The sequence below is a fragment of the Hordeum vulgare genome, chromosome 5H (genome assembly GCF_904849725.1).
Source record: "Hordeum vulgare subsp. vulgare chromosome 5H, MorexV3_pseudomolecules_assembly, whole genome shotgun sequence".
Taxonomy (NCBI): Eukaryota; Viridiplantae; Streptophyta; class Magnoliopsida; order Poales; family Poaceae; genus Hordeum; species Hordeum vulgare.
In genome coordinates, this window is record NC_058522.1 from 249,967,393 (window position 1) to 249,978,957 (window position 11,565).

The following is an 11,565-nucleotide window of genomic DNA, read 5'->3' on the forward strand; positions in this document are numbered from 1 at the left end:
AAGCAGAAGTAGGTGATGTTGACGGTGGACTCATTATATATAAGTTCTTACACGATTTGTTAATATAAAATTAATGTCAGCGACATTAGCACACATATAGTCTTAAGCAAGCTACAGTAGAACTCAATCAGCATATATATCTTGTATTCCACGGCTTTTGGTGGATCATGGATGACGAGGGTTTTCCTCCTCGGTTCACATTGACAACGTGGATCCAACAAGTTCACATTTACTCGGGGTCTATGCATGGCGGTGGTCATGTCCTTTCCCTTGACATGATCGGCTGCCACACGCAAGGATATGTGAGTTAGAGCAACTCTAGCAGACCCGCATCCATCTCAGATTCGTAAAATAACCATCAAAATACGGATACGGACCGGAAAGCATGTCCGATCAGACCCGCATCCTGTCCCGGCCCGTAAAAAAATAAGGGGCGCGGCAAATTCCCGAACCTAATCCCAAAAAACGTGGGTTTCCCCCTCGCGGCTGCGGTGCCTTGCATCACAAAGAAGCAGTTGCGGGAGGGACATTTCAGGCCGCGCTCTTTTCCCCCTCCTTCCGCCGCCGCCCGCCCACCGTCGGCGATTCTGGCCATATCTTCAGGCGAGCCGCTGCACCGCCCCTCCGGATCGGGCGAGAAGAGCCGCCCCCCGCCGTCGCCGCCACCGGGGATCGACCACCGTCGAGCGCACCCCCTCGTCGCTGCCCGGGATCACCCGACACCGGTTAGTCCCTTTTTTGTGATTTTTGCGAGTTGTGCGAGAAGATGGAGTTGACCCCGTGCGAGAAGTTCTTACTATCTGATTCGTCCGATTCGGACGACTCGGATGTTGAGACCATGCTTGCGAACTTTCGACAACAAACATTAGTCATGGCGCTTGCCGTGAAGGAGCATGAAGACAAGCACGGAAGAGGAGGCGAGGATCGACTGTCGAACGTTTGTACATTCCTCGAAATCACCATCTTGGGAACGCGATGTTGATGCAAAGACTATTTCACGGAGAATCCTACATATCCTCCGCACCTCTTCCGGAGAAGGTACCGAATGCGTCGATCCTTCTTTGTGAAACTTGTTCAAGCTTGCGAGGCAAATTGCCAGTATTTTACTCAAAGAAGGAATGTCGCGGGCTTAAATGGATTTAGTGCATATCAAAAAATCTCCGCAGCTATGCAGGTGATTGCATATGGCGTTCCGGCTGACTATGTCGATGAGTATCTTCGCATTGGTGAAGATAGCACAATTGAGTCCGTGCGTAGATTTGCGAAAGTGATCATCAGTGTCTTCGGTCCTCAATATCTTCGGACACACAATGAAGATGACACAAAGAAATTGATGGCATCTAATAAGAGGAGAGGTTGGCCTAGCATGCAGACACCCACTTCCAACTTCAGAAAGATCTCATTGAGCACCATTGGCAAAGGGCTGGATAGTGACTTATTTTTGTATTCATTTGTATTTACTAGCAAAAGAGTCGGTGCGTTGCAACGGAAGAGTTTAGTCATCTTCATATAACTTACAAAAACTAACCTATAGAAAGTTGTTTCAATTTTTGGGGGCACAACGTTGTACAAAACATGAAAACTATTTTCTTACGCGACACGTGATGGACTTAATAAAATTATAAAACGAAATCTACAAATCTTCTAATATAATCTCTACGTAAGAGATAGTTTGTTTTGTTTGTTATTTACGTATCCGCTTTAATTTATGCAAACATTTAAAAAAAAATTATGGGCATTTTATTTCAAATTAGCAAATATTTTTTGAATACACAATCATTTTTTAGAAATCATGAAGATTTGTATTTCACTAACATTTTCTCGAAACACTGCAAAAAATAGAAACGTTAAAAAGAAAATAGTTGGGCCAAAGTTTTTAAAATGCCCCATATAAAAAAGGTATTAATTAAGGATGTAAAGACAATTTCAGAAATAATTATCATGAAAGATAATATTATATTTGAAGTCTACATATTTTTTAAGCTATTTCATATATTTTTTAAGCTACATACGTGCCCGCGTCGGCGACGACCACGGCGATGACACCAACAACGACGCCCAGCCCGAACACAGAAACCACGCCGACGACGAGCCCGACCCCGCCAGTCCCGTGGCAGAGGAGCCGCACTACAACGAACCGGCCGTTTGATTTTTTTATCGCCGAACTATGGCAAACGGCTGGAGTTGGTCTAAGTAACAACGCTAGTTTTGTGTTGGCACTGAATCCTGTTGCTCTGAATTTGTGTATGAAGGCACATGCACAGCATCTCAAAGCATCTCCCCCCCCCCCCCCCCCCTGGCTGTCAAAATTACATCTACATCATGTACATTTGCTGGAGTAGTAAACAATATGGGGAATGGGGTGTGCATAAATGGATGTAGCCCACCCCCTCAGTTGTCAGGGCTTGGATGATTCTCCTGTGGGAAGGCATTGCACAGACACCTGGAGTACACACCGATCTTTCTCAGCTTTGCTTCTCACAATTTTTTTTCACCGAGGTTAAGGTGGATGTTTAGGCAAAGCACTTTTCTATTTCCATTGTTGACCTGCAGATATACCGAAAATACACTTGACATAGGTAGTTTTATTAATCATCAGAATGCATATCTCTTTCAACTAGTGCTGTAAGAATTGCAAAGTTTACTTTATTTTTGTTTATTCCATGGTATAGTTCCTTGAAGGCAGGTGATAGCTGATCTTGAACTCTTGATGATCTTATTTGCAGGACAAGTATGAGTGTGTGCTGAAGGCCAATGGCAATCTAGAAAAGCAAGTTATGTCCCTGGATGTACTCCTGTTTAGTGTAAGACTTGCCGTTTATTAAATTACACTCTAACTGCTGCAACTCCTCAGCTTAAATCCATCACACTCCCAGTTCTAGTTACATCTCCCTGTTCTGCATCATGTACACTTTTCAATTAATTTAATTATCAGGTGTCCATGGGGTATGCACGCATGGATGTAGGCATGTAGCCCACCCCCTATTATCATAATGTTGTGATGCACACTTTTCAGCTAATTTAAATTAACTGAAACCTTTTTTTCTGTTAATTAAACTAACTGAAACCTTTTTCTGTTAATTAATCTAACTGAAATCATTTTCTGTTAATTAAACTATCTGAAACCTCTACATGGATTAACTGATTTGCTTGCTTTTTAGTGTTTGACTTGCTGTTAGTACTCCTGTTTAGTGTAAGACTTGCTGTTTATCAAGGCTTGAGCAAATTATGTACTGCATCTGTAGTTTCTCCATCTGGAGATTTGCAGTAGTTTAGTGTAGTTCCTAAGTGCATATAAATTCAGAAAGTGCTTTTAGAAGCACTTAACTGAATTTACATGACCATATACTTTGTCAAGCTACTGGAGTATGTCAAGTTACTGGAGTATTGGAGTAGTTTCTTGGGCTTGAGATGAATGAAAAGGTAAAAACTGCCTGTACCCTGTATTGAATGTAGTGTGTCAACCTTTTTGTAACTTGTTTTAGCTGTAGCTTGATGTAAGGTGCCTTCAGGATTTAGCACCAACTGGGAAAAGAAACTTGTAAGCATCCTGTACATCTACTTCAATTAGTACAAAATACTGTATTACTTATTCTTTTCCTTTGCCTCACTCTTTCTATGTTCATAAAATTACCCCCAACAACTACTCCAACAAAGAACAAAGTAATCTTGTTTCTGTGAGCCTGTCCACCTTGACTTGAACCATTCTTTTTCTACCGTGGTTATTCTGGACAACTAATTTGACTGAACTTGTCAATGCATGTAGACTAGACTTGAACTTGTCAATTCTGGACAACTAATTTGACTAAACTTTTTTTTTTGAAACGGAAGCAAAAGCTTTGCCTCATCCATTAAATAAGTGAGAATAGAGTTTGTTTGTTACAAAACACCCCTTTTTTGCACCGGCGATGGTCCAAAGGTTGGCGTCGGTGTAGATTGAGGCGAACAAAATAGGAGGTGGAGCGCTTTTGTGCTTGACAACCCTCCCGTTTCGCTCGTTCCATAATGTCCAAGAGACGAGCATGGTTAGGGAGGCCTTGGCTTGTCAATTTGGCGTACCGTCGACATAAGTACTTGCCCACCAGGCCTCCACCGAGTCGAACAAGGGCCAAGCGGAAGTGTCAAGCTCGAGCAAGTGAAATTTCTCGATGACCAAAGACTAAAGCTGCCCGAAGAAGCGGCACTTGTAGAAGAGGTGAGGTCCGCATTCTTGCACCCTCTTGCAGAGAGGGGAGAGATCACAATTTGGCCATCCACGCTTTGCCAATCTATCTGTCGTCCAAATTCTATCTTGAAGAATCAGCCAAGAAAAGAATCTAACTTTTGGAGGCGCCCAAGCCTTCCAAACCATCTTATCCATGGGAGAAAGGACCATCCCAAGAAATTGTGCCTTATATGCGGAGGCCACCGAGTAGTGCCCACTGGTCGTATGCTTCCATATGATGTCGTCCTCGGAGAGCTCGGCGAAATGGACCTCATTTAGTAGTATCCAAAGGGCTAAGAATTGCGAAATGTGCTCGACGGAGACGTTGATGGAGGGTTTGATCTTTAGTATCCACGCATTGTCCTTGAGGGCCTCCCTCACCTTCCAATTCTTTCTCATGGAAGCTTCATAGATGAGCGGGGCAATGTCCTTTGGCATCCGCCCAAGAAGCCAAGGAGAGTCCCAAAAAGGTGTCCTTGCACCGTTACCGAAAAAGAGTTTCCCCCCCGCTTTGTATTACAAAGCAACCAACACGGGTTACCAATGGTGATGGTGGTGGAAGCATAGAAGAAGTTATGGTCCTCCTCATCACACGGTTTTCCCATGCCCACCCACATCTTGGTGGGCTCCTTCCATTTGTACCATGGCCACCGCAACCGAAGAGCCCTTGTAAACTTGTTGATCTTGAGCACCCCAAGCCCTCCAAACTCAAGAAGCAGGCAAACAATCTCCCAATTCACCTTGCACTTGCCCCCGTTGTCTTGTCCGAACCGGACCATAGGAAGGCTCTCTCAAGCTTGTTGACATTGAGGAGGATGGTTGGTGGGATGACCAACAGGGTGGCTGGATAGACCACTCGGGAAGTGATCACAGACTTGACAAGAGTCGTTCGCCCGGTGGTGGTGATGTTTTGGCCATCATATGTTAATAATTTGCGTGCCACCTTGTCCACGAGAAAAATTGAAAATCCACCAACTTTAGCTTCCAAATGGATAGGGGTGGCCCGAAGTATCGCAATGGGAACGAGGTCCGTGCAGCCGGCAAACTTTGGGTCAAGCTACCCAAATCAAGATGGTTGCAATGAACGGGAACCATGGAACTCTTTTGGAAATTGGTGCAAAGGCCCGTTACTTCCCCAAAACCCCGCAAAATGCCTGCAAGGTTGTCAACATCCTTTTTCATCGAAGCCAAGAAGACGGCCGCGTCATCCGCATAGAGGGAGGTCCTCATCATGGCACCCCTACCACGGATTTTGTGGAGGATCCCCTTCCTTGTAGCCATGTCTAGGATTTTCTGGAGCTGGTCGATGGCGATGACGAATAGAAGCGTGGATATGGGGTCTACCTGCCGAAGGCCCTGCCCATGCTTGATTGGGCACTCGGCAATCCCATTGAGGATGATCCTCGAGGATGAGGACCAAAGGAGTCCGCGGTCCAATCTCTGAATTTACTAGGGAAGCCACGCCGCTGGAGGAGATCAAGCAAGTACTCCCACTTGACGGAGTCAAAGGCCTTGCGAATATCAAGCTTGAAGAGGATGGATGGAGTCTTCCTCGTGTGAAGGCGTCGAGCAAGATTGCAAACATACAAAAAGTTGTCATGGATGGATCTTGTTTTGATGAAGGCGCTTTGGGCGTTGGAGACGAGCTTGGACATGTGAGGGCCAAGCCTCAAGGAGAGCACCTTCGCAATGATCTTCGCAATTGCGTGGATGAGGCTAGTGGGTCTATAGTCGGCGATCCCCTCCGCCCCTTCCTTCTTCGACAATAGCACCACATTTACGGAGTTGAGCCAGTGGAGATTTGCGGTGTGCAGGTAGTCAAAATGCTTAATGACCCTTATGAGGTCAAGTTTGATAATGTCCCAACACCTCTTGAAAAAGAGGCCTATGAATACGTTCGGTCCCAGCGCCTTGTCGCTTGGCATGTCGTTGATCGCTTCGAGGACCTCACTTTCGATCATTGGGGAGCCCAAGCTATGCAAATCAAGTGGTTCAAAATTTAGCTCCTCCCAGTTAAAATCTTTGCGGCTTTCGGGGCCTCTCCTCATGACATTGGAAAAATGATCATGGATAAGCTTTTCTTTGTCGTCGTGCTCAGTGACCCAACCAAGCTCATCCTTGATTCTATGGATATGGTCTTTTTTCCTCCTTGCATTTACCCGGCATGGAAGAATTTGGTGTTTGTGTCCCCTTCCTTAAGGTTGGAGATTCTTGCACATTACCTCTTGCGTGATCGCTCGAGCACGGCCAGGGTGATGACTCTCCGCTTGAGCCTAGACCGGAGATCAAACTCCTCGATGGAGAGTAGCCTATCCTCTTGAGCGATGTCAAGGCGAAGGATTACCAAGAGGGCCGCCTGGTAATGAACTTTGGCCTTTGAGAAAAGGCCCCTATTCCACTCAGGGAGGCGGAGAGCCATTTTTTTAGCTTTTGGAAGAGTATTTGGTATGGCTCTGTGTGGTCAACCCTCTCGTTCCACACATGTTGGACCACCTAGTTAAACCGTGGAATTGATGCCCAAAAATTCTCAAATTTGAAAACCCGAGGTCTTCTTGGACCCTTGTCGTCGGCAAGCAGGAGCAGATAATGATCGAAGAGGGAGAAGGAGAGCGCATAGAGCACATGGGTGTTGAAGGAAGTGTCCCACTCGACATTGCAAAAAAATGAGTCCGACTTGCATAAAGATTGGTTTGCCCTCTCGTTGCTCCAAGTGAACCGCCGGTTTTGGAGGTGGATTTCTTTGAGCTCACAGTTTTGAAACGTTGCCCTGAAACGATTTATCCTACCGCGGTTGACATTTCTCTTATTTTTATCTCGCGCCCAGTACATTTGATTAAAATCACCTGTGGCCAACCACGCCATCCCTAATGGCGGCTTCTCAGCTAGGAGCTCGACAAAGAAGGCGTCTTTGCAAGAGTAGTCCGTGGGGCCATAGATGGAAGTAATCTTGAAGCGCACTTCGGTCCCTCTTACATGGACCATGGCAGAAAGGCAATACGCCATGTAGTTGATGCAGGAAACGTCCACAAGGAGATCGTCCCATAGCATCAGCATACCACCCCTAGTACCAGTTGCCGGTCGTTGCGCAAAGCTACGAAGCCTATGCCCAACCAGGAAAGCAGTCGTGAACTGAATGGGATTGGAAACCAGAGCAGTTATCTATTCTTAGGGAATTAATGGCCTATTGGACCTTTTTATTTGCTGAAATGACAATGAAATTGGTTTAACCTTAAACAATGTTTCTGAAATCTCTCAGAGCTACTGTTAAATTTCAGGGAAAATTGTTATTGTATTGAGTATTCAAGTTCAGGAGTAGTAATCTGATTCATGGAGTACAATGGTATGCTGATTTGTGCAAGTGTAACACTGATCTGGAGTACAATTGCAAATTTTTGTGCAAAACAGCAGAGTGCGGATTTCCACACAAAATTTCAGGTCTCCAACGGCAAAGGGAGAGTAGCAGCAGCAGATGATCGAGAAGAGCGGAGCATTAGACGGTCAAGAGGAGTGGAGCAGCAGCAGAGGATCAATTCGAGAAGGACGCACAGCAGGGACGAACCTGGGGCTCTCCATTGGAACGGAGGAAGGCGGCCGGCGGGGACGGACCTGGGCCTCTCGATTGGAGCCAAGGAAGTCGGCCAGCAAGGGAGTTGTGGCCGGCGGAGACGGACGTCGGAGCCGCGCCGGAGGGTGAGGGAGGTGCGGACAGTAGAGGGGGACAGCAAAGGGGCGGAGGCTGACGGAGGGGAGGAGCAATGGAGGAAGACGATGATCCCAGCGACAAGTATTTTTTCAAATTGGGGGTTAGTTTCGTACTTTTCCTCGTTTTCACCTGGTCGGAGAAATCCCCCAGCGACAAATATTGTGGCACAGAGGGAGTACAAAGTTAGTACAACTTTGTACTAAACTAGCAACAATTAATATAGATTGAAGGGAGTAACTTTTTTCTAAAACGGATGTAATATAGACGTTGTCATGTGGAGTCAGCCCTATAGGCGCAAGGCAGGCCCCACGTGGTCTGCACCGGCCTAAACTATGGCCTAGTTTAATTATAGAAGTTGTGTTAGGTTAGGAGTCTGGGTTAGTTGGAAAGGTTTAGTCCCGTAGAAGTAGAAGGTTACCCTGCCAACTCCCAATTAGAGTAGGAGTCTAGTCTTGTAATCAGGGTTTATATAGCCAGCCTTTGGATGAATAAAATTAAGCAAAAACAATCTAATCTCTCACCTTATGCTCCTGCGCCCCAACGCCTCTCCTCACCCCCTTCTCCAGCGATAGGCCGGCGAGGGATTCGCCCCTGGCCTCCCGTCTCTCACGACTACAACCTCCGCTCTAAACCACCAGCCCGTGACAACTTGGTATCAGATTCTTCGTCGATTCAGGCGGCGATGTCTCCGCCGCCTCCACCGCCTCCGCCCTTGCCGCAAACCCTAGAAGACCTCGCGCTCAAACAGCAGGAGGATCATGAGGCCGTGGTCGCCACGTTGAACAGCCTCTCTGAGGAGAACCACACCGCGCAGACGGAGCGCGCTGAGGATCGCGCCACCCTCAAATCCATCGCAGACACGCTCAAGGAACTCCAGGGATAGCTCGCTGATACATCTCAGCAGCAGCGCGCGCAGAACCTGGCCCTCCTCCGCCTTGAAGGGAAGGGCACGCCCCAACTAGGCGGCCTCGGACTCCTGCGGCCACCCGAGACATCCCACGCTGCAGCCCCAGCCACCGTGTCGGAACCACCAGATCGGGCGCCGCGCCTCTACAAGATTGACTTTCCCCTCTATGACGGGACTGGCGATTCACGGCCCTGGTTGACGCGCTGCAACCTGTTCTTCCTTGGCCAACGGACGCCGGAGGCCGATAAAACTTGGCTTGCATCCTACCACCTCACCGATGTCGCCGCATTATGGTATGGCCACCTCGAGGCAAAGCTGGGCCAGCGGCCATCCTGGACAGAGTTTCAAAAACCGATCGCCAACCACTTTGGTCCGCCAACACGCGCCAACCCCTTTGGCGAGCTGATCTCCACCCGCCGCTCCGGCGCCGTGGCGGAATATTCCAAGCGCTTCCTCGAGAATCTCTCTCGGGTGCGCCCCATTGCCGACGACGATGAGCGGGATATCTTCACCAACAACTTGGGCGAGCCCATGAAAACTCAGGTCGAGATGCCGAAACCAGCGACTTTGGACGCGGCCATGACCTAGCAATCTCCTTTGAGCACCTCAATTCTATCAACAGTGTCGCAGGCTCGCGGCCCCCGCTGCACGGCCCAGCTGTCCACTCCGTCCCATGGGCGCACCTAATCTGGCCTTACCAGACTCCTCTAGCCCCTCGCTCGCGCTCGTCTTCAAGAGACTCACGCCGGCCGAGATGGATGAACAGCGCACTAAGGGTCTTTGCTTCAATTGTGACGAGAAGTTTGCGCGGGGCCATCGCTGCAAAAGGCTGTTCTACATTCAGTCCGCCGACGCCGAAGACGAGCAATTTGAGGATTTCCAGGAGGCACAAATCTCCCTCTTAGCTGTCACCGGGCATTCCCACCAGCGACACAATGCAGGTTATTCTCCGCATCGGGGACTGTGACATGGTCGCCTTGCTTGATTCAGGCAGCACTCATAACTTCATCCACGAAGAGCTGGACACCGTCGTCGGGCTGCCTTTCTCCTCCAATCATTGCCTAGGAGTCACGGTCGCTAATGGCGATAAGGTGACCTGCCGGGGACTCCTGCAGCAAGCTGCGATCACCATTGACAAGGAGCGTTCCGTTGTGGATCTGCATGCCATCCCATTGGGCGGGTTCGACATCGTCCTCGGTACACGATTTCTTAAAACTCTTGGGCCAATTCTCTCGGATTTCACGATGCAGTGGATGTCGTTTTGGCACTCGGATCACCGTGTGGAGTGGTCGGGACTTGGCTCCCTCGGACGGCCTGCTAACCTACATGCGTACGAAGGCAAGGACCTCCTGGACAGCCTTCTGGCCACATTCGTCGACGTTTTCGCTGACCCTCAAGGTCCACCACCGCAGCATGCCCATGACCATCATATTCATCTTCTTCCTGGGACACCACCTGTTGCTGTCCACCCCTATCGCTACCCAACTATTCAAAAGGACAAACTGGAGCGCCAATGTTCAGAGATGCTGGCTCGTGGTCTGATCCGTCCTAGTTCTTCGATATTTTCATCCCCAGTTCTACTCGTCACAAAGCATGACGAGACTTGGCGTTGCTGTATCGACTACCGTCGTCTCAACCTTGTCACCATCAAGGACAAGTTTCCAATTCCCGTTGTGGATGAACTTCTGGATGAGCTGAAGGGTTTTTTAACCAAACTGGATCTCCGGTCGGGTTACCACCAGGTTTAGATGGCCCCTGAGGATATCCACAAGACGGTGTTCCGCACACATGAGGACCTTTTTGAGTTTGTGGTGATGGCCTTTGGTTTGACCAATGCCCCAGCAACGTTCCAAGCACTCATGAACGACGTCCTCTGTCCCTACCTTTGCCGGTTTGTGCTTGTGTTCTTCAATGACATCTTGATCTACAGCTCGTCCTCATCGAATCACCTTCGTCATGTCAAGCTCATCTTGGAGGCTATGCGCACACATCAGCTGTTTCTCAAGCGCTCCAAGTATTCTTTTGGGGAGGAAACCATGGCTTATCTGGGACACGTCATCTCCGATGCATGAGTTGCCATCCTCACCGTGGTGGACTGGCCGGTTCCGCGCAACGTCCGCGCTATGCGTGGTTTCTTAGGTCTGGCCGGATACTACCGCAAGTTCATCCGGGATTTTGGCACCATTGCAGCTCCCCTCACGACACTCCTCAAAAAAGACGGATTTCTTTGGACGCCTACAGCAACTACTGCCTTTGGAGCTCTCAAGACAGCTCGTACCACCGCCCATGTGCTTCAGCTGCCGGATTTTGCAGTGTCTTTCATTGTGGAGTGTGATGCCTCTGGCTCGGGTTTCGGGGCAGTCCTGCATCAAGGTGGCGACCCCATTGCCTATTTCAGCAAAACCATCGCCCCGCGCCATGCTTCACTCGCCGCTTACGAGTAGGACCTCATTGGTCTGGTGCATGTCGTGCTCCACTGGCGGCCCTATCTTTGGGGACGTGCGTTCGTCGTCAAAACTTACCACTACAGCCTTAAGTTTTTACTGGACAAACGCCTCGCTACCATTCCTCGGCAACATTGGGTGGGCAAGTTGTCGGGGTTCGACTTTACGGTGGAATATAAACCAGGTCGCCAAAACATCGTCGCCGACGCTCTTTCCCACCGTGAAGCTCTTGCTAGCCAGGCACTCGCCATATCCGCCATACCCGGGCCTGCTTTTGATCTGTTCAAAGGTCTTCGTCAGGCTGCTC

General features: G+C 48.8%; 1 pseudogene; it reads right to left on the reverse strand.

The window, feature by feature from the left end:
• Window positions 1–1,999: 1,999 nt before the first annotated feature.
• LOC123396562 lies at window positions 2,000–5,485 on the reverse strand (annotated as a pseudogene).
• Window positions 5,486–11,565: the final 6,080 nt, after the last annotated feature.